This window comes from Lonchura striata, chromosome 5 (genome assembly GCF_046129695.1).
Source record: "Lonchura striata isolate bLonStr1 chromosome 5, bLonStr1.mat, whole genome shotgun sequence".
Lineage (NCBI taxonomy): Eukaryota > Metazoa > Chordata > Aves > Passeriformes > Estrildidae > Lonchura > Lonchura striata.
The window spans coordinates 29,454,785-29,478,793 of NC_134607.1; the positions used below are offsets into that span (position 1 = coordinate 29,454,785).

At 35.4% G+C, this 24,009-nt stretch overlaps 1 long non-coding RNA gene across 1 annotated transcript; it reads left to right on the plus strand.

Annotated features, from left to right (window-relative positions):
* The first annotated feature begins 476 nt into the window (after positions 1-476).
* On the plus strand, positions 477-18,984 carry LOC116184818 (uncharacterized). The gene is made up of 2 exons (XR_004149498.2): positions 477-661; positions 18,708-18,984. It is a non-coding gene; the product is annotated as an uncharacterized LOC116184818 (long non-coding RNA).
* Positions 18,985-24,009: the final 5,025 nt, after the last annotated feature.

Genomic DNA, 24,009 nt, shown 5'->3' on the forward strand with positions numbered 1-24,009 from the left:
TTTATTAAAATATAATGAAAAAAAATGGAGACCAGTAACAGAGGTTGTCATTCAAACCCTAGCATACCAGAAAGAAAGAAAACAAACAAAAAGGAAAAGCAAAATAATTAGTTGAATGTCATCCCTTACTTTCATTTTCAGGTGAAACTATGGTCTGAGACTGTAACATATCTAGCATGGGTCCCTGCCAGGTAATAATTACCATTGACTCCATGATTCCAGAAGGCTGATCAATCTCTTTATTGTACTGTACTATACTATGCTTATTAAGAAATTCATTGCCCTCACAGACAGTCCAATACAGACAGACCAGATTGGTCTTTGAAATCCAAACACCATCACCACTGGCCAATTAAGAAATCATACATTGGTAAACAAATCTCCATAACACATTCCACATGTGCACTACAACAGGTGCAGCAGGTGAAGACAAGAATTTTTTATAATTTGTTTCTCTGATTTTCTTACAGCCTTCCCCTGAACAATGCCTGGGAAAGTTGTGTTCTGCTCTCTGCAGCCAGAGAATTGTGGCCACATATGACATGTTCAAACATAATGGAAAAGAAGAGGATTAATGTGGCAGAGGGGTAGATCCAGGTACCCTGAGTCTTATTAAAAAGAAAAGAAACATGCAGAGTTGCAGTCTGACCTTATTAAGCAGGTGAGTGCTGTATTTCAGTCCATGGAGGGCTTTCTGAATCATGACAAGTGCAGCACATCTGTCAGTCTTTTCATGTTTCCCTTGAAGCTCTGTCTAGCAGCTGTTTTCCCCTGGCACTTCCTTCTGTACTTCATTCTCACATTCCTCCATCTCTTTTTTGTGTTGCCTTCTGGTCCTGTTGCCAGGCTTTCAGGAAAATCCTATTCTCTTGGTAAAGGTAGCGCAGAAACTGATAATTTCAGAAAATGCTTTTAATCTGAGGATATATACATAAATAAGCTTCTTTAAAAAGCTACCTCAAGAATTAAATATCAGTGTCCCTGTGATGAACATGGAAGTAAAGATATACATACTACTTTAAACTGAGAGGGAAATAGACTCTGTCTTTCAGACTTTATAGTTTGTATGAGTAGGAATGTAGCACATGACCCCAGGAATAAAAAGATTGATTCAAAAGTTACTAGAGTTTTAACAGTAAAGGGAAAGAAACAATTATGTGCATAGATAGACGGATGATAGATGAAAGATCAACAATTTTTTACTTATTTTACTCATTATATATTAATTATATAAAATGCTACATTATATTAATAGTTCTAAATTGTATGGTTTTTATTTTTTCCTAAAATCTAGCCAGTCATCAGAAATGAAACTCACCAGCACCGCTTACTTTCATTCTGATTACAAAAAGAAACAACGTAATACATGTTTGAATTTCTAACAATACATAGTTAACACTTGAAGAAAACAGGAAAACAGCTTTTTTTGTGAACTTAGAACATTATTTCCATATATTGAAGCAGAGAGAAAGCCATTTAAGGTCTAATAAGTAAATTCATAGGTATCATGTTAAACTGCTGGAAAGCTAAAGTTGTTAAGAGGTTAGATGTGTCAAGTAAATCGAATTATTCACTAACTTCCACATAAATGGATGCATACATCTCATACAAGACACTCATTTAAGCAAACCTGGAAAGAGAGGTGAGATACAAGAACAATTATATCAGTGCATTTCCACAGAATATGCAAAATACTTAGCATTTTTTATTTTTTTAATCACTGTCATGCATGCCTATTTTGCTTAATGTGCATCTGCCTTCTATGAAAACCATGAATATACTCCATTGTGAATCATATCCAGCACTAAATATTTTTGCCACTTTCCTCACTACATGCATACTATATGTGACAAGTTTTTCAGCTTGAGGAAGCCTTTCCCACCCTTCTTTGCTTCCCTTGGAAGGTTTTTAGTTTTGGGGGTTTTTTGCCTTTGGCCACACTCATATCCTCTTACTGTCAGGAACAATTTATACAGATTTATTCCAAGCATCCATAAGTGCCAGATCTAATCCATTACTTGAAAAAAAAATCTGTTATTAAAAATGTAGTGTGAGCATTCTTCTCATTTATGGGCTTGGTCAATTCCCTGCTTATAATTGATTTGCTGCATGATTCTGGGTAGGATACTTCCTTTCCTCCCCTCTTCAAAACAGATGTAATTATTCTTCTCCAGAAAGAATAGACAACCAGAACTTCTTGTAAGTGATAGCAAAACATGCACAGATCAATCTGTAACGACACTGAAAAGACCTATATGCCAAAAAATACAATCATCTTCAAGCTGCAGAAATATTAAACTAAACTGCATAAAAATTCATCTATTATATATGTTGAATTTATTTTCAAATTTCAGTGCCAAAAAACCCTTAATTATTTTAAAATACATCGAGGGGACTCAGTTTTCGTTGCTAAAAAAACAAGGATTGGTTCCAGCTGAGCATGTCTTACACTAATCACACTAAAATCAATTATAAAGAGTCCACTCTAATCGGAGAGCAAGATTCCTCAAATATCTAATTATGCTACATTTCAGATTCTGCTGTATCATTAGGAAACAAAACTGCTTTAGCTTTGTTTGCAAACCAACTGTTTGCACATGTACTGATACATTCTTCACAGATATGGACTGTTGTCATACCCTGAGCCTACCTGCAGTGCACCTACAGCACTGTGTAAGTGTGCTTTCAGTTTGAATATTCTGCTATCATGGCATGTGTTCACTAAATTCTTTCATAGCAACATTTTTTAGAATGAAACTAATAATTCTTTGCATGGGTTAGGGTTCTGAGTATGGCAGCAGGCCTAAATTTCCCTGGCCAGCCTCTATTGGAACCTCTGCCAACAGCTCCTGTCCATTGGCCCAGGAGAGCTGGACAGTCTGAGTAGCTTTGTAGAATTCATTTTTTAAATTGTTTTATGTCTTCTTCACTACTTTATATTCTTCTCAGGAAGAATTAGTGAAGGAAAACACATATCTGAAATTTTAAATTTCACATTTGACAACCATGAGTAGATAAAGAGAAATCACCAGGGTTTAAGGTTCTCAGAGAATATGACAGCTCTATAAGTACCTGAGTAATAGTCAACACTACTACTCATTTACTCCTATTATAACAGTATTTATTTTCTGTATGTATTCACCTTCAAGCAGGAACTTTCCAGAGAGCAGTTATGGCAAACTTTCATGAAGATGACCAGTGAGCTGGAGCATCTCAATTATGAAAGCAGTCTGAGAGAGCTGTGAGTGTTCAGTTTGGTCTAGAGAAGCCTTTGGGAAGTCTTCATTGTGGCCTTCAGCAAGAATAAGGAAAAAATGGCACTGTTAGGTTGCCTTTCCATTCACCCAGTATCAACTCAGTTTAAAATCACTACAAAAACATACATGGGCATGCTGCCTTATACAGCAAAGTAAAAAATGGACAGAAATTTTCAATTTAAATTTATCTGTTTTGTTTAATTATTAGGTACTAGGAAAAACAGAAAGATGCTGGGAGCAGATTTTCTTTTTCATTTGTCCACAGAAGGTAAAAGCTGTAAGTTCTTGCAATACCATGTGACCAGGATCCTCCTACACCAAGTCTTGTAAAACCTACAGATGAAAGAGTTTATTTTCCACCCCAAAGAATTTATGGTCTGGTTTTCCAATATTAAATTTGTGATAAAAAACAAGACAAATCTCAGCATAATAGCCCCAACATCAGTTCTCTGAGAGGTTAGATTTCTCACAGGAAAATTTTCACTAATAATTTAAAGAAGGCAGTGGGTTTTTTGAGTATTACAGAAAGTTCTTCCTAAGTATGAGAGACAACATGAAAAAACTGTGAAGATAATAGAAAATTCCACACACAAGTGATCCAAGCTGACATCAGAGAAAGATGCTGCATGCAATTTGTCCTGGTGTGTGCACAGGGATAGTCCATGAACTGTCCTAATGATGATAATGCTTCATATATGTGTAATGTGAGAAGAGGTACATATCCAGAAATAAAAGCTGGATGAATACAATCTCAACACATTCAGGTTCCAATTAACCTCTTTATGACAGTTTTAGTCAGTTTGGCTATAAACACAGTGAGGAAAATCAGAATGTTTCAATAGCAATAAGGAAGGACAAACTTCAGACAATATAATATGTGACAAAATAAACATGTTCTGTCTACAATATCTCCTCTCCAACTTTCTTGTGTTCCCTACTACTTCTATACCTATAATTTTTTTGTTTGTTTTCTTCATAGGATCCAACTACACAGAAGACAGCTCTTTAATTCTGCAGGCAAACTTCTTTGATACATAACTTATAAGAAATGTAATTCCACATGGTAGTAACAAGTGCCAACTTCCAATTTTTAGAGAGGTGAGAACTCATAAGACCAAAAGCATCCTTCTAACAAATTGATAACACTTTATTTTCAGGAACTTCCTAAGTTGTTTATTCACATAGCACTACAATTTCCCCAAGCTGAAAAGTGAAAGAAAGCAATTCCTTCCATATGTCAGCATTTTAATAATCAATTAAGTTAACAAGAGCTCTGCCATCTGCAGCTGATCCAGTGACAGAATAGCACTCCCAGAGGGGAAGCATCTTCAGCTTGCATTCACCTAAAGCACAACTAATTAAGAAGATAAGCAGAGGAATCAAAGGGAATGAAAGAACAAGGTAAACTCCTAGATGGAGGGAGGAAGCCGAGATGGAACTTTACCTGACCAGCAGGAAAACATTCACTCTGAGGTGTCTCACTGTAGAGAAATAAAACTTCAGACTTTTAGTAGTGGTAAAAGAGTAACTTCAGGCTGAATAAAAGGCCTCATTTACAAGAGCTGGCCATACACCAGTCAGAAGCATTTTTTTAAACTTAATAACAAATTTAAGCCTGACGAGGATACTCAAGAACAAAACACTGGTCCAAAGCTCAGAGTACCAGAGCTCAATTTGCTGCTCACCTGTAGGGATTTACTCAACTGTAATTCTGTATGTCCTACAATGGTGGATATAATGTTGTCTGACTCATCTATTGTACTCTTCAGACAAAAAAAAAAAAAATAAAACTCTTGAAAAAAAATAAGTATGCCTGAATCCAGGTATAGAGGAAAGGAGCAACAAATGATATCTGAGAAATCTCACTGACAATTCAGTTTATTGCCCTGGGCTGCCTTTTGACCCTACACCATTAGAAAAATAGCTGTGCATCTCCATTTTACATGGTCAATGAAGATGTTAGAGATGAGAATCCACTGACAGCAAAAATCCATAAATTACAGATTCCTTCTGTCTAGTGGCCTCTGTTGTGGTTCAGTGCAGTAGAATTGGAGAGCATTGGGCAAGCAGAGGAAGAAGCTGCTACACGGCCACAGCGAGCTGTGCCACATTTGGTGAGTGAGCTGAATATTTTGGAGAGCATGAGGGATGTAGAATTGGATGCAAGAGCAGACCCTGTGCACCTACCTGTACATGCTCCACACTGGCTGAGTTGAACTGACTGCCAGTAAACAGCCCTGGTAAGCTTTTAGCCTGGGCCAACTCACACTCCTCCAGATGGTCATGGTTCAGCACATGAGCAGCTCATCTGTACCTGTCCATTTTGGTGGTTGATACAAATACTGCCATAGGTGTAGGACATTTCCTTTATTCAGGAATATATCTGGACATATTGAATTTGCTAGTATAGAATATGCATTAAATGTACTTCACATCATCCAGTTCTCTCTTCCAAAAGAGCAGAAAACCATAAGGACAATCAAAAATCCTTTATGAAAACTTTCTGAAAAGGATATCATCTCCAAGGCATCAAGAGTGGCAACTGGACCTCATGCTAACCACCAACCACAGCACTATTGGCTTGGTGCTCCTTAAGTTTTTTAGTGAATAAGTGCAGAAAGATTGAAGGTCTTGCTTCAAATCCAGGTGGCTTTAAGTTTCTGATGTATGTGAGGTCAAATCAGAGGTAGCATACTTCAGCTATATTTTGATCCAAAATTAATTCAGGTTTTGTACATGTTCCTCACACTGATGACCACTGCCTCTTGGCTGTGGCTATAAGTGCCTTTATAGAACAAGACAAACATCTTTCACCTCACCTAATTAGGATCTGTTGCATTAAACCATATGAGAGGGAAAAGGACTCTCATTTATCAAGACTTTACAAAAAAAAGAAAGAAGTTGCCTACATACTGAGATATATTGTTCCTAATTTGCAGTGTGACAAAACTAAGATAGATGACCAAAATAATTGAAAGATATGGATACTTTGACAGAAATTGTAGCCAAATAACATGTGGAGCCTTCTTGTGTTTTCTAAAAAGATGTGGCTATTAGATATTCAGAGCTCACCTTTCTCTAGTCAGCTAAGGATAGAGAAAGACAGTTTGGAGAAAAAAAGCAGCAGCAGCAGCAAACAGCTGGTATTCAGCATATATTAAAAATATGTATTTCCCCCTGTAAAGGCCACATATACTTACAAATTCTACTATAACACAAACCAAGCACAGACAATGAGAAAAAAATCTTTCTGATATTTTAAACTCTTTACAGTGTCCAGGTAATATTTACAGGTCATTATATCTACAACTGGCCTTCAAATATGATTGTTCTAAGGTGAAAAAATTGTTTAAGATACCTGCATTTTTTACAAATCATATCAAAGATTGTCAAATTATAATTGAAAACAGATGGCTCTGCCACACTTAAAGCCCGTGCTAAAGATTTTATGGCATAAAATCACAGATTAGGAAGAAAACTCCCTATTTCTGTAAATTTAAATTAATTATTCTGTAAATAAACATTTCTAGCTGTTTCAGCCTGAAAATATACATGACTATTCCTAAACTTAATTTTATTTTTATTCCATATACTCTTTAAAGTTCAACAGTCTATAATTATAATTTTTTTTTAATCTGAGTATTTAATGTGAGTAGTTAATCTGAGTAGTTATAGCCTCAGCACTAAGGCAATGATTTGAATAGCAAACTTTGGCACTAAAAAAAGCCCCTTAATACCAAACTAAACTAATCCATTAAAAAACACAGAAGACTAATTTTCAATAAAATGTCTGTGATATTTAAACTCAGCTAAATTCTTTCCTCTGAGCTTTCAGTTTTTCTCCATGTAAAAGGAGTTCTTTGTTTAGATTCACAGGCAGACTTTAGATATACTCATGCCAGGGCAGCATCAACATGATTCTATTTAGTGAAGATGAGACCCAAAAACTTACTTACTTATCAAAACATATTTCTGCAATACAAAAGAGACAATTGTTTTCCAGTGAAATCTATCCCCAAATTCAATGCAGGACATGGTAGCAGACTATTGTCAGGTGACTGTTGTGCTAGACTGTTTTATGATTTGGAATATCTTGAGAAATCCCACATTAGCAATGGAAAGTAGTAATCTTCCTTATTTTCCAGAGATAAAAAAATGCTAAATCTGAATTTATTTCTTTACCTGAAGTAATTTACTTGTCCTTTTTCAGCCTAGAACTTTTATTAGTGGTAACTTAATCTACCATCTACTTATAACCAAGGATTATTACTAGGATAAATATGTTAAATAAATCATCCTCTTAATTTAGACCTGTTCAGACTGAAAAGTCATTTTATAGTCTTGCAAATCAAATCTAAGTACAATCTCAGATGCTTTTAGAAATAATTTAGACATGGACATTTTCCATTCTAGCACCTCAAAAGAGTTAATACAGATTCTATTACTCTAGGTTGAAAGGCAGCACACAGCTGCAGTGAGTAAATCCTGTCTGCCGTCAGCCTGGAAATCTCCCATGTAAATGGGCCTTAGTCTTCTCTTTTATATTTTGCAAAACTTACACAATCTTTTCATCTTTTGCTATGTTAGAATATTAGCATGCCTCAATTCAAGTCTGAGGAGGTGGAAATTTAGGCAAGAGTGTATTGCCAGGGCTGTATGTAGCCTCTTTATTTTGCCATCCCACCTTAAACATACAATGTGGCAGGAAGACAAAAATTTGTCACCTTCTTCCCAAGAGTTTCCCTTCAGCAGCTCCACAAACTGGGGCTGTTCACTGAAATGAAAAGAAGACATGGGCAATACTGCAATATCCCAGAGATTCCATAGTAGACTATAACATCTGCCCAGTAATCTTAATGAGTTCACAGGTTGATCACTTGTCCCTGCAGCATGGTCTGCTATCACCCTGTCTGCAAAAGGTGGCAAACAGGTCACAAAAGAAACAGCAAATAACTGACTGACCTTTAGGACATCTGCTGCTGACTCCTTTTAGCTCAGTAAATAATGGAAAGGCATATGATTTACTAGAGATTTCTTAGGGAGTTACATTTATGAAAATGTCTGAAAGAGATAGATAGGAATGGGAGAGTAAGAACAGAAGATGAGTCCATCACTGGCAAATTGTTTAGATGTAAAAACAGGTTTCACGCTCCAGAAATTCTCTGCCCAAGAAAACTCTTTGCACATATTTATCAAACACATTATTAATTTATACAGATAACCAGCCATCCAGAAAATGTCATTGGAACTATTGCTACTATTTTCCATATGGTGAGGATTGCTGGACATTTAATAATATTCTGACATATTTTTCCATTATTCTGACAAAATATGCTGAAGAACCTTTTACCATTTCAAAAAATAGAATGCATTTTATCACTCTTTTTAACATTAATTCATTGAGTTAAATTTGTGAAGCATATTGTCTGTAAAAACAAAGGTAGACAAGTATGAAATCACATGTCAGCCACAGGACCTAAATTCAGTGTGGATAGACAGTGATAATTCTGATTATGAACTTAATAATCCTCTAAAATATTTTTTAAATGGCAGACAAATCAAAAGGATGTAATTTTAGCTTATCAGCAACCAACAGCAGCACGATAGCTAAATTTAGCTATATGAATGCTAGTCCTGCTGCAAGTTTATGGTGCTTAAAGTTAATCATAAGACCTTGCAGCTGTATAATGTGGAGAACTATTCCTCAGAGGAGAGCAACAAAAAAAAAATTATTTTCGAGCAGTCAATGTGATAAACGTTGAAGGTTCTAAAATAAGATTTAACATAAGGGACTTGTCATATGCAACCTTCATGTTTGGCACCTAGACTTTTCTGGCCTTTCCCGTCATCTGAAAAGCATAAGCACTCACTCATGATATTCTCCAATATCATGAGGCTCTAGCTGTCAAAAGACCCTATACTGAAACTAATTTCAAGTCATTTTAATCTGTAATTAACAATGACCACTCTAGCGTTCATATGATTATGAAATCCAAATCCCCCAATAAGGTCTTCATCTTAGGTTTCTTCAGCTGACAGAACCTCTTCCAAAGCCTTTGCTGCATTTGGTCAGAAATCCAAATCAATAGGAAGAAAAACACAGGAAAATTTCTGTAGGTCATGCATCTCTAGGACAATTTTAACAATTTTCTTATGCAGAAAAAAAAATCCCTAGAATTTAGGAGTAGTGTTTTTTTCAGCTCTGTTTGTAAGGGAAAAATATCTATCTGGCAACTGTGAGCAACTCAGGGTCCTTCCATGTTTACAGCAGTGGAGGTGTGTTGTATATTACAAATCAAACAAATATCAGGGGAATTCTGTGATGGATTTTCATTCTTACATAGCAAAGTATTGCAAGTGGTATATAATGAAGTTTCATGAAGCACAGTGTAAGCCCTGAAAGCTAGCAATTTTGTTGAAGGCAAGCAACATGACTAAGGAAGGGAAGACAATGTTAGACTTGGACTTAGACTTTGATCAATAATCTTTTCACCTTTAAAGTGCTGAGAAATTGAATCCAGCCATGCTTCCATTTCAACAGCACTTGTGCTTCATTTTCAACCAAGTTGAAAGGCAACAAACATATCTGGAATATTACAGGGCTTATGCACATGTGATGGATAATCTTGACTTGCAGCCAGACACTCCCACAGCCACTTTCTAATTTCCCATTTTCAAAAAAAAGAGAAAAAAAAAACGTGAAAAAGCCCATGGCTCAAGACGAAGACTTGGAGATCAGCATCAAAGACAAAACAGACTTGATCCTGGAAAAATTATTTTATTTTATTTCTCATTACAATATACCTGGATAGCAAGAAACAGAAAAAACTAAATACCTTCCTCTCCTCCTTTTTTCCCCAGATCAATTTCATCCAGGTCCAAGTGGCTAATGGTGGCTGCAGTCAGCCCACAAGAGCTCCTTTCTGCTCATGCTTCCTCTCACTTTTCCCCTGCTATAATGTGCAGGCTGCAGTTCATGAACAGCTCCAATGTGGATCCTCAAAAGTTACTGACTACGCCTTCCTAGTGATGTGAATTATATGAATAGAAATTTATTGTAGTCAAATATGCTGTAGATAAAAAAAAATAAAGGAAAATGGAAAAAAAAATTAAATCCTGATATTTAGTTGAATGGGTCAACCTGACCTTGCAGAAAGTAGTGTTAGGAGAGAAAACTTGATGATAAATATATCTGAGAGAATGAAAGCCTGGGAAATGAACTCAGAATTGTGAGAAGCAGAATGCAGGGTACAGAATGAGGCAGTAGGTGACACTTCAGCTAGCTGGACACAGCATTCACCCAAAAGACAACTGCTATTGACGTGGTCTGTGTGAAAAAGGAACTGGTAACCATTTGAGGAAGTGTCAGTGACAAATTCATTCCCTTAGATAAAGCAGTAAGGCACTTCAAAGAAGAAAGATTAATAGACCATGGTGGGAAAGGCACAGAGGCCACTGATGCTGAATTTTAGTTTAGTTGAGTGCGCTCACATAAATGGTTGCATAAGGAGTTCCAGCAAGGGCTTTGTGTGAGATGAATGTTAGATTTCTGTAATAAGGAGTGCCTCCTCCTTTGTCTGTGCATGTCTCCCGTCTTTTTCCTTCCTTTTCTATTTGCTATAATAACAAATTAGATAAAAATAAGTTATTTCCCTTTTCCAAATAGTAAAAAAGATATTAATTTCTTACATTTCATACAAAAAATAAGACGTTTATGCAATATCTTCAAACTAACACTCTTGTATTTTTTCTTCCCATTATTCTGTTGGCTTGTCAATTTACTCTACAACTACAATGGCTGGGGGTTCATCTCCTGCTCTGTTTGGACTTTTGTGCAGAAGAAACTGAGCACTCAAGTAGAAAACCAATATCAGATTTGTAGTCGGCAAATTTCATCTAACCCAAAACAGCCACTGCCTTGGTCTTCCAAAACATTTATGTGTAAATAGTATCTAATGCATTCTCCAAATGATTGAGTAGTTCTTTAGTGGAATTTAGTTAGTGGATGTGTTGCATTCCCTCTAACTCATGCACAGCTTTCAGCAAAGCAGAGGGAAAGGACTTCATGCTATTTTTAGGTAAGACCAGAAATAAAAGTGTGTCTTCTGTTATGTGCTTTAACACATGCATTCACAGCCAGGTATGCTGATCACAAGGCTACAAAAATAAGTCATTTTAATAAATTAACTTTTCAGACAATGAAGAGAACAGGCTCACAGCAAATAATCAAAGTTATTAGAAGTGACATTCTTTAAATAAAATATTAAGAGACCTTCAAAAAACTGGCATTCAGTAATGTTGTTCACAAAAATGCCCTTGACACATTTCTCAGTCACGATTATCAAGAGAAAACCTCATTTACATGTTCAGTAGGTGATGAATCATATCTTTTATTACTTTCAAACAATATAAATAGTTATTGCTATTTATTCAGTGCAATTCTAATCTCTTTTTCATAGGAAAACATTTTTAATATGCTTTATAAATATATTGTAATGCCAGGTGTTGCCTGAAGTGTCAAAATGCTCAGTAGATGTAATATGATGACTGCCTTAAAAATTGTTTTGTAAATATTATGGGTTCTATCAGGACAGGGAAAATGTAGCTATCAAGCTATTTAGCAAATATCTATTTTTACTGCTGTTTAGCAATTAAATATTTTGAAAAGGCTTTTAGATATTTCTGTTAAATTTTAAATTTCTGTGATAACTGATTGCTTTCTCAATTTCAGCAATTTAATAACTAAATTTAATGTGTTAGATAATTCCAAATAATTAAATATATGTTCATTTTCAGGACCAAAATCAGTAGCCTGAAGTGTCTGTCCTGAATATTGAATATCTTAAGGCACCATAAGATATATACTAGCATTGATATAGTCAAATGGAAGTTACAAGAAGGACAGTGTTAAATGGAAAAGCATATGAGTGATTTTAAATAGCCTTCTGGAACTTAATTTAGAAAACTTCTGACTTTTTATTATAATTATTTTTAGCATCCTCTCATTTACTTCCTGCTTCCTTCAATCTGAAAATGCAATCAAGAAGCTCATCACAAGCAACAATTAGTTTATGTAGGATCTTGAAAAATTAAGCTATTGCTGGCCTACAGCTACAGTGCTCTAATTCCAGATACACTCATGTGAGGGTACTATAATTAAAAACAGAGAGTAGAGAGTGTAAAAACAATGCTCAGTCACACTATAAAATATGTCTTCAGTAGCTACTGAAGAGGCACACGTTTATAATCACAGCAAATTAATAAGAATCTAAAAATAGTTGTGCTTGTTTCCTGCACATAGTGCATTGCGCATCACTAATAACAAATTTTCACACTGTGTTGCAGGTCACTGATAAATTAGGTATAAACATTCTGTCCTTCTGAATAGATTTGTTTATCATTAACTACATGAATGCTTTTCCACATGACTCTTAATCAGGAGTTAAGAAAACTGTGCTGAGGAGTTATCACATCTAATCCAATATATAAAATCAGTGTTATAAAATCATTATAAAAGAAATACATTCTTCAAGTTTATCACTTTATTGACATTGATTTATTACAAAATTTCATTATACAGAATGTTTTATTATTGTATGTCACAGTCCAAACTTAGAGTGTAAATAAAACCACAGCAAAAAAAGATGTTTTCTAAATGATTCCCCTTGACACAATTGAAGAGTCCTTTAAAATACCCAAGCTAGACTTTCTACTAAAATAAGAATACCCAGTTTTATTTAAACATCTGGTATTTATAGAGTTCTAAAGGTGACCGTGGATTGGAGGATGGAATTACCACCTCTCCAACTACACTGGTCTAAAGATCAATCAATCACTTCTCTCCACCTACAGGGAAATATGTAAACTATTCTATTTATACATGAAATTGTGTGGGAACTCTGACTCTCAAATATGCAAACATTATCATAAGGCTAAAGAAGTTCTATGAGAACTTTAAAACTTTCAAAAGAACTATAAAAGAAAATGTAACATTTTAAAAATCAGGGCAACAATAAGAAGCATGGAGGCCTTTTAAAAAGAGCCTTAAATTTACTGAAAAAGGTTTACTGCAGTGGGCTATAAGTCTAGATGAAATGTAGAAGGGTAATTGCATGTGTCACGTTCACGTTATTTCACTCAGCACCACCCATTATTAGATACCTCCTCCACTGAGCAATGCCCCTTAATAGTTACTAGTGGGTTTTAATCTTCCTGACTGCTGTCATGGATAAAGATTTTTTTCTTCAGAAACTCTAGATGATTCTCAATAAAAAAAACATAATAAAAAAGCAACATTGATAAACTTCTTTGAAGGAAGAGCAAATTTGGTGAAAATTTTGCCTAGCAAGGAATATAGGTGTAGTCTGAAAGTACATTTCCGGTGTGGGATTGAACAGAATTCTCCTGCCACATCATCATTCCTGCAGAACTGAAACAAAATGCCTCATGCGACAGACCTGTCTGATAGCATTTCTTTCAAATTTTTCTTCTGGAGTGAGGTCTGCCTGTATTAAGAGAAAGTGTTTTTTTAAATTTAAAAAAAAAAAAAATTGAATTGATAGATTTTTTCCTCCATTTCAATTGTTGCCTGTCCTTCTGTAACATATGGTATCATAGCATCACAAAAAATTCACCAAAATATAAGGCCTACAAGCAGATATGGTGCTCTGACAGCTCTCTTATACCCAGATTTCTGGTAGCAAAAGAACAGGGCCATTCTTGACTTATAACTATGGTATTAAATGACAAGGTTTTGAGATAAATTATCTATACAGGTTATATGAGCTGAAAACTGAGTTGAGATTTAAGATTTTCTCAGGCTGAGGAGATGAGAGCTTCAATAGCAAATGAAAACACCTTTCTGATAAGTGTGTCTGTGCCAATCATCAGACTCTTCTCAGAATTAACAAAATTGCCATAGTCTTTCTGTATAGAACAAGTTAAACATAACAGAATAGCTTCAGACTTTGAATGGCATGGAAATATATTCCAGTTTAAAATGACACTTGAGATTTTATCACACAAATCATATGACTTTCTTTAAAGTCAAAAAGCACACTGATAAAACTAAACAGAAAGGGAAACTAAACATTGCCTCTACACATGCAGAAAAACAAGAGCTCCTCCCTTCCTATCTTTCCTATTTATCTTTTACTCTTTCCTGCTATTGACTCCTTGCTTTTTGGAAAAATAAGGATCCTATTTAGTCATAGATAGAACTCATTTTCTATTGTCTTCTAAGAAGTTAGCAACCAAAAACAATCAGTTGTAAATCACTGTTATTAAGGTACATTTTGAATTATTTTTTGTAATTGGCACAGTTCTCAAAGCCAAGCCATGTCATAATGGTTGCAGAAAAGAGAAGGCAAACAAAGGATTAGGTAACTCTGTGGACATCTAAGCCCAGATAAGTGAGTATATTCTAGAAATGAAAGAATTCGGGCCAACATAATTTCAGCAAACTATCCTCCAGAGGGAAGCCCAAATTGCTTCTTGCTCTGAAACTGTATTTTGTTCATGCAACGGACAAAAGAATAGGGAAAAAAAGTGTCAAAACAAAAAGACTGGTTGTTGTTTCTTTTTCATATTTCCTTGCATAGTAAAAATCCAATAAAATTGTTGGTGTTGCTGAGCAGCAAAAACTAGCTCAAAGTGATATGACTTCAAACAAAGCCAGCTGTTCTGGCAGTTAGTAAAAATTAGGTTTAAAATGCAACTAATTATAAGAATTTCAACTGACCATTTTTTTCAACCTTACTTGACTTAAAAATATTGCTTTAGGCTGGTGAGACTTTTACCCAGCAATTTATCTAGCAAAATGAAATTAAGGTGATAAGAAGTAGGATATGGGCTTGGCACTGGAAACCTTATGACTATAACCAATTTGCCAGTGGTGAATTAATAGAAATATAAACCTGGAGCTGGACAAATGTATTTTTAGAATTAACAAGGAGAATAAACACATAGTATCTAAGAAATATAAATGACACCATCATGCCATTCATAGTAAATTCAGGTGTAACATGTAGCTGCACACCAGTGAAGAAAGAACAAAGGTGTGAAAACCCATCAGCAAGTTTTTAAAATTACTCCAGGTGGACCCTACAGTGAGAAAGAAGAAACTGGTAACATGAACAACATTTTTTTTTTTTTTCAATGACCAAAGCAGCAGGTGAATATGGGACATAACACCATGATGAGGGATAGAAACTGATAGGATAACAATTTTAATTGTTTTTTTTCCCCTTGGATTATTTTTTGCAAAAATTACAAATAACTTTGGCTAACAATTTGATTAGTGATTATTCTTTAATTAGACTGCTAAGATTTCATTTTTACTAAAAAGAAATCCTCCCTTTATATGTCGGTGTACTATCTTTTTGCCCATAAACAGGATTTTAATAATTATATTGGACAAAGAAGTTTCTATTTAAGCAAGATATTCAGATGATGCACATAAACTCAAGAAAATATTAGAAAAGCCTCCATCTTGAGTTTTTTAAGCTTCCCCCTCACATTATAGATGTATACATTTAATCGTAGCAAAATATCAGATTTCACCTGCCTGACAGACATAGGGTAGGCCCTTCTGTGGGTAAACTGCCAATTCCATCTTCCTCACAAATTATAGCTCTTTTAATAAATAGTTTTACAGAGTTCACGTACTAGGTTATTTTGTGTAAATGTATGTAGTTTTGTATAGCACATTTTAGGCTGAAAATATTTATAAGTTTACGTATATTTGTAAATATTTGTAAATTGCTGGAAATCACTCAGTCCTTGTCTGAATGGCGCTGTCAAAAAATAATCCCTGTCTTCAATCTAACAAAAGAAAGTGAGTTTTTCTATTAAGCTCTTTCATTATTCCTTGAATGCATTGCAAAAATGCTGAGTAAGGTTTGTTACTGACTGGCACAAGTTCAGGATCGCATAACCAGGCCCATAGAGCACATTGCAGTATCCAGTGGTTGGCAAAACAGCCTTCAAATAGCTTTAGGTTTATAACAAGAACCAGTATTACATTATTCAAATATGACTGGAGCGAAGGTCCTAAGCAATCCTTAACGTGCAGTAAGTGACAGGTCAGCTCTTTTTTTGGAAGAAAATAATTGCCAATCCAACTTTTCCATTGTGCAAGAATGGGAGCAGAGGGTAAGATAATTAGATTTCTGATCCTCCTCAAAACAAAAACAAAAACAAAACAAACATTATTTTTATCATGGTTTCTGTGTCATTAATTGTGTTTAGCTGGACTGAATATGAACCCTGAAAGTCTCTAACCACCATAAGGAATTTATTTAACATTAAGTTAAAGAATCAGCCTGAAGCTCAAGAAGGCAGACACACAGCTGGACACATACTCTCTTTTATTGGAAGTAGAATATTCTGAATCTAAAGTGATGTCTTTTGCAGAGGGCCCAGAAAAGTCAGCATATCTGAGGAACAGGAACAATCTGAAGGAGAGTGAGCCGTCTGCAAATTTTTACTAGAAATATATTTGCCAAGAATCTCTGATGGGAGTGTGGCAAAGGCAGCAACAGATGAAGAGAAATGCTCCTACAGCTGGAGCAGACCCACTATTTAAAACTTGCAATGTCCTTACATTTGACAGGCAACAAAAATTAAGGTCCTTAGTTTGTGTGTGCAAGTTCACAATTTATTTTGTTTGAACTACTGCAACTCCTAAAGTGTGTGCTCAGTACTACTTTTCTTTGAATTAATATTTTTACATTAAAAAGTGAGAGGACTCTGGTGTCAAATTGAAAAATACCCATTCACACTAAAAAAATCCTAGACATATTCAGGAATGTTAGTAATTGTAATGTTAGTAATAAAATTTTATCTTCTTTAAAGGCCATCAATGCAATCTCAGTATCAGGCTTCAATCCTGATACACATTAAAACATCTACATGCTAAAACATCATTAAAACTCTCAAAACATTTCCTTTCTAGAAGATTACAGTAGTATGTTCTTGATATTCTATTGCTAATATGGGATGCAGTAAGTAGAAAAGCATGTCTGGTAATCATTATGGTTGCTTTGTTGTAAACTGTTTGCAAATTTATCATATTTTTTTAGCTGTTTGCAAAACACTATCAAGGGTAAATGTTCTGCAGTGCTGTCCTTAACCAAAAATGTGTGAGGATGCATAGGAATCAAAGACATTTCAAAGCTTAACATTTGTCCTTTGGCACTGCGCAGCTCTGAGAACTTGTGCCTTTGGAAATTTGCATTTCCAAAATCTCAGTAGGAACTTCTCAGTTCCAGCCTCTCTGAGTAAAGACTGTCTCCATCCATGCTCTGTTCCATCTGTTTTACTAATTTCCCTTTTTTCCCAACAAAGGGATAGGAATCCACCCTTCAGCCATGTATGTCTCTGTACCTCAGTTAGCCTTCAGTCTTGCACAGACCTACATAAGTTTTCTACAGATGATCTCAAAAGCAACACATTTATCTCCCAGCACCTGAGAGGCACTGAACACCGTTTCACCCACTCCAGCCTATGTCCCAGTCAGAAAACCCTCTAATAAGAAAATATTTCCATCTAATCACAGTTGGCAAAATCCACAGCTTCCTGGGAGTTTCAGCTGGTACACATTATATAGAGGCAGGTAAAACTGAGTGGGTGCTGCTGTATCAGGAAAGGTGGAAGAAGGGGATGTTGAATTTCCCGTAAGGAAAGGATAAAGGGAACCAATCTTATGAGAAAAAGGGGAGCGGGACTTTAAAGGAACGGAGGGACATAGACATGGATAAAGTATTGTGGGAAGAGATACTGCTGCAGAAAGGGAATACACCAGCCACGCTTGTTGCCAGCTCTTTTCTCCAGAAATAGAAAATAGCAGATTTATTCTGTTGCTTTTTCACTTTGCAAAAGAAAAAATACATTTTAAAATGTTTTCCAAAGGTTTTGGGGCCTCAGGCCTAACTTGTATTATCATTTCTCTCCTAAAGTATCAGACATGCTGTTTTAAACTGCACTTAGATCTTTCATCTCCAATCCTACTTATGCTGCACAGATGAAATACCCCTTATTTCAAAACTTTACAGCTCCCAAGGTTCAGTAAGAGCAAGACAACATGTATGATAAAAGACTTGCAGATAGCTACAGGAAAATACAGCCTATGGAAAATGTTAGGACAGAGGCCCTTAACAGATTGAAAGAGTCAGTCTGGCTGCAGAATCCACAAGAGCTCTGCCAGTGTAGCAGAGCAATGCTGTATCTGAACTTTCACTGTGATATGTAATCAGTAGGTATAGGCACTGGGATTTCTCTTTGCCTCTGAGCTTTCTACTGCACTACAAGTAATGAGAAACAGGTAATGAAATGAAAGCACATTTCTGTTTACTTTTTTTTTACAATTATTTAAATACAAGACAGATTTGGAGTGAGGTATAGAGGTTCCTCCTCCCTGTGTAGAATAAACTCTGTTATTCTTCCTCTTAGGAGAAGATAGAAGAAGGCAGTTAAAACAAATATACATCCTTGGAAATTGAAGTGATATGGCAAAATTCCTGTTTCTCTGCCCTCAGGAAGGACACACCAGGCTGGCTTTGAAGCGTCAGCAGGATTAGAAGACAGCAGCATGCCCTTGCTTCCTGATAAAGAATCAGCTTAGCCAGCGCAGGACTTCATATCCAAGCACCAAGGGCAGCACATACTTTTCTGAGTTGTTTGTTCAAATACCACTGTTGATAAATAAACTTCAAGCATGTTTGAAAGCTATCAGTGAGAATTTCTGAGGCCATTGATGTTCTGCAGTATAAACTTTAAGCTTCAATATAAAATTAGTGGTGTCTCAGCTCTCCATTTACTACACTTCTCCATGACTGATAAAATTAATCTGTGAACATCTTGTACATGCACATCCTACTCTTGTAATCCGTTCATAAAAACACCTTCACAACTGATACCCAAGAAGATTCTGAGTTACAAGAAAGATAGAAAGAGTTTTTTTTCCAAAGCCATGTAGTGACAGGACATTTGGAATAAATTCCAACCAAGAGAGAGTAAGTTTAGACCAGATATTAGGAGGAAGAAGATCTTTGTTTTGAGGGTGGTGAGGCATTGGAACAAGTGGCTCACAGAAGCTGTGGATGCCCCATTCATGAAAGTCCTCAAGGGCAAATTGGATGGGGCCTTGAGCAGCCTGCTCTACTCACTGAATATTGTAAATAGGAAATCATTTATCAAGTCTGAATTTATATTCTTCAGTAATTATAGTGGCTGTAGGGGAAAAAAAAATCAATTTTAAAAATTCCCATTATATTCTTCAAACTCAGTTGATTGATAAAGAGTTTACAAGAACTCCAGGACAAAGTTTGACACAACAGAATCAGAATGTAACATTTTGATCAATTTCTCTATTTTATGGTTTTATACTCTTTTTATATGCTTCAAGGAGAAAAGAGGCATTATTGAAACTCACAATTTATCCAGCAGACTGTACTAATCAAACTAAAATTATATTTAAATGCAACCCAGTTTTGCTTTGTGACATAAATACAAAAATCAGCAACACAGCTTCTCATGAACACCACCAAAAGCAAATAACATCATACCATCCTCCTTGTTTGCAAAAGATCTCCAATACTTCTGCCCTTCAGATTCAAACTGCATAAGTAAATTTATTTTTCTTCTCCCAAAAATAAATGTTTCTCAATACCCACCCTTCATTTCCTTTTTATGCATAGAAGTACATGCACTAGCAAAAAAAAGTTCAAAAGTGAGAGTAGGTATGGCCACAAAGATATTTTTCCTATCTTTATTCCAACAATGAGCCTTCTGAAGATTCCTTACTCTAATATTTTGCAGTAAGAAAAATACCTTCAAACTCTTAATCAGTTGTTTGTCTTCTAGTTTCATTTAAGAAGGAATTGGACCCTTTAATTTCTCTAGGATTAGACATTTTGACTTGCATTAAAATTTCTGAAAATCAGTTGTATGGGAGAAGAAATTTATAAGGATAATTTAAAGTCTTGAATGGTCTGATTCTTAGACTGCATTAAAAATTTTGCAAAAACTTTTATCATCATTACTCCTGTTGAAGGTAATCTTAACAGTATCAAAGAAGTAATGGAGAGCAGCAGAAATCAGCATCTGCAATCACCCTGAGTAAGAAAACTCTGCATGTTTTTAGTAGTTTGATTCCCGTTAACAGGCTATATTTATTATTTAATTACATGCATTAAAACAGGTAAGTCTATGCTAAAGCAACAATTCTTTGCAACGGCTCATTCATATTCAGGCAAAGATAACACTATGCAGCAACACTTCTCACTTCACACAGGAAAATGAAATAATGACCTCTTTTTTTCTCACCTCTTAACCTCTATAGATGGGAAGACTGTAGGGGTCAAAATAAAGCACTGAAATTGGGTTTGGAGTGGTGAAGAGTGACAGGTACCCACCCCCCCCACCTGCTAGGAGATGGAAATGTGCCAGACAGAAACAAAGACCTATACTCTAAGCAGCACTGGGAGGTGATCCCCAGGGGAGTTAGACTGACAAAGTTATGACCTAATTAAAGAACATCTTCTACATGTTGTCATTGTCCCTGCAAGTCTAGGACAAAACACTTCTTTCCATAATGTCCATACGGAGACTGGAGACAAGGTGCAGTATTACATTAACATCGTGTTGTGACTCTAAGGTGCACGAGTAAGACCAGAAGACAGCTCCCAAGACTACCTTGCATTTACTTGGTTTCAAAAGGATATACCTGAACTTTGGAAATTGTTGGGTTAGTTATTTTTATTAGCATGCCAAATTTAAATGCAATAGTGTCAAGCTACTTTTCCTGTTAAGCTCTGTGTAAGTGTTGTGGAATAGGTGTTATTTTGCTTAGAAACTCAGGTATTAGAGAGGAACAGTGAAATGAGGAACTACTGCAAAGCTGTAATTCCACCACCACAATAAAACATTGTAACATGGCACTGTAAACAACCAAACCTCTGCTTCCTATGCGTCTTCCTCTTTTACTTCAGCAAGGTTCATTGTGCAGTTGCAGTGTAAACTACATAAGATCTCTGATCCAGATCACATTAAACCAGGAGGAAAAGGTTCCACTCACAATGAACTAAATGAGTACTACAAGTACTAAATGAAAAGCCATGCCTTTTAATAGTAGGCAAATGTAAGCATGCCAAGCTTATCAAGTATAGTGGATGCACCCACATTGCTAATTAAGATATGGGTTTTATTTCAGTGTGAACTCTGCCATGTAGCTCATCATTTTATCTGTAATATTTGTCAGTATCTAATTTGTTTCATTAGCACTCTACAATCACAGTAAGTAATGCAGATTGACAGGGATTTTTTACTTTTCTCTATAGCTCTTTCTCAAAAAAAAATTTTATGAATTGTTTTTTTGAGCACCAGGAGAATAAAAGTAAAGAACTTGAAAGGGTCTTCAGACATTTTTTTTTTCCCCCTCAGGAACCATTTTTCCCCCTCAGGATATTGTGCAAAAATTGACAGGAAACAATGAACTATAGAGGGTGTACACATTTTTAACAGTAAAGTAAACTCTAAAAAAATTTTAACTAATCAATAGAATTGAACATTAGATGTCATGTACAGTTTCTTTAAGAAAAACAAAAGTACTAGCCAATTGTAGAATAATTTTTCATTCATAAGAATTTTCTTCCAACTGTCCAGCGAACTAGGATGTCAATAAATATCAACATGACCTTCCTATATGATTTGCACCATATCTGACATGAACTTAAAATATAAATCCATAATAAACCCAGTAAAAAAGAGGAATTTTCTATTCTCCAAAATGGGGTGATCAATTCTTTTCTCAGTCTCAATCAAAATGTTCAGAAATTGTAGGTTTCATTTTAAAATTTATGATTATGGGATCTTATACTTTTTAGATGAAAACAAAATTTAGGCACACTTACTAGGAAGAATTCTCTGCTATCAAACTATACTAATTGTAGCTGAGAAATCCTCACCTACAATTCCAGATGTAGAGTTAGGTAGATGGGCTTCTGATTCCAGAAAAGTCTCACCTGCATGAGATGAGTGACTTAGAGATTCACCTGCATAAGGAAAGAGTGGAATACTTCGTAAGTTATCTAGACAAGAGTGGAGTGAGCTGGGGGTGACCTTTGAATACCAGCAACAGAGGGAAGGGTAGGACTGAATCCAACTAGACAACATTTAAATGAGCATTTTTCAAGTTCACACATTAAGATCCATAAGACTCGGCACAAGGGCATTTTGCTGATATATAATACAGCAGTAGATACAGCTGAAGTTGAAGATAATTATACAAAGTAAAAGAAATTTTCTAGAAAACTGAAAAAACCTAAAGACTATGTTCTCATTCATGTCAAAAAGCATATGTAGGCAAAACAATATCATGAGCTATCAAATAGAGTACCATAGATCTCATCTTTATTTAAAGAAACCTCTAAATGTTCAAATACTAAAAGCTGGAAGAGGGACTGTCTTTGTCTTATATTCTTTACTTAAATATACACTAATTGTCACAACCAGAGACAGGTTTCTGACCCAGCAGGACTCCTCATTTCACCAAAGCAAACATTCCTAGGTTTTACTACATTTTTTTCCATACTGTTTTTTGACAGAAATTAATTTGATCATCAGAAAATTAACTCACAGTCGTACATCTTTACTGCCTGATTTGTTCAACTGAATGTATCATCAAAGTGGTTGTATTAGGAACATCTTGCTATTTTGTCAAAGATCCAGCATGGTATTAAAAGAGAAACCAATAGTTACTTATGTAAATACAATGCAGATGGTTCCCTATTGATGAACAATATCTTTCAGAGAATAATGAGTTTGTCTGGTGCCAATTAATGTTCAGCACATGCTGTTCCCTTTGTCAACATTTCATGTACTCTAGAGGAAACCAAATGTAAGTTATCTTATGGTAGGTGATCATTGCATGGGCACAAAAAACACTCACATGGTGTCCATATGGACCACATATAATGCTTTGTGAAGTCTGTGTGATTATGGCTAACATACACATAAAACTAAGTCCACTGTCTGGGAATGGTGGAGAGATCAATAGAAAATACTTATCTCTGTGAAAATCAGAATAATTTGTCATATTACATCTGTGTCATTCTGGTTTGTTTGGTTTTGGTGAGTATTGCAAAAGCCTATATTGCCTGCATCTTCCAGTGGAATTACAGATCAAGCATGAACCCCTATATAAACTGGAAGTGGATATTTAAGACCCTATAAAAAGCCTCACTGATATGACTTCTTTAAAGCTCATTAATTTTTTTATGATAAACACTAATTGTGAAGTTCTCAAAAGAACTCTAAGCAGCTAAACCCAAGCAAGTGGAGCTGGAAGACACCTGCAAAAATCACTTTCTTGATTCCCCTATTTAAAAAGGACCATCTCTGTCATTTGCAAGTGCAAACAAGGTATTACTAAGTCTTGCTAATCCAGGAGAAGAAATAAGGTTTTTAAGGTATTTTAAGGCCTTGCCTCTCGATTTTACCTTTCTAAATTTGTTTTCATGCTAGTCCAAGTTAAAATTAATTTTTAATTGTATTGGTAAAATTTAAAATATTTTTGACTAGACAATTTTAATCACAACTTTATTTACACAAAAATCAGTAGAGCACACATAAAATGTGTAAGAATAATATCTGAGAAAATCTATTCATTTACATAGTCTTTATGTTGGATAAAATCCATCTGAGAAATACATTTTTCATTTGGGGTTCCACATAAGCAAACAGTATGTGCCCC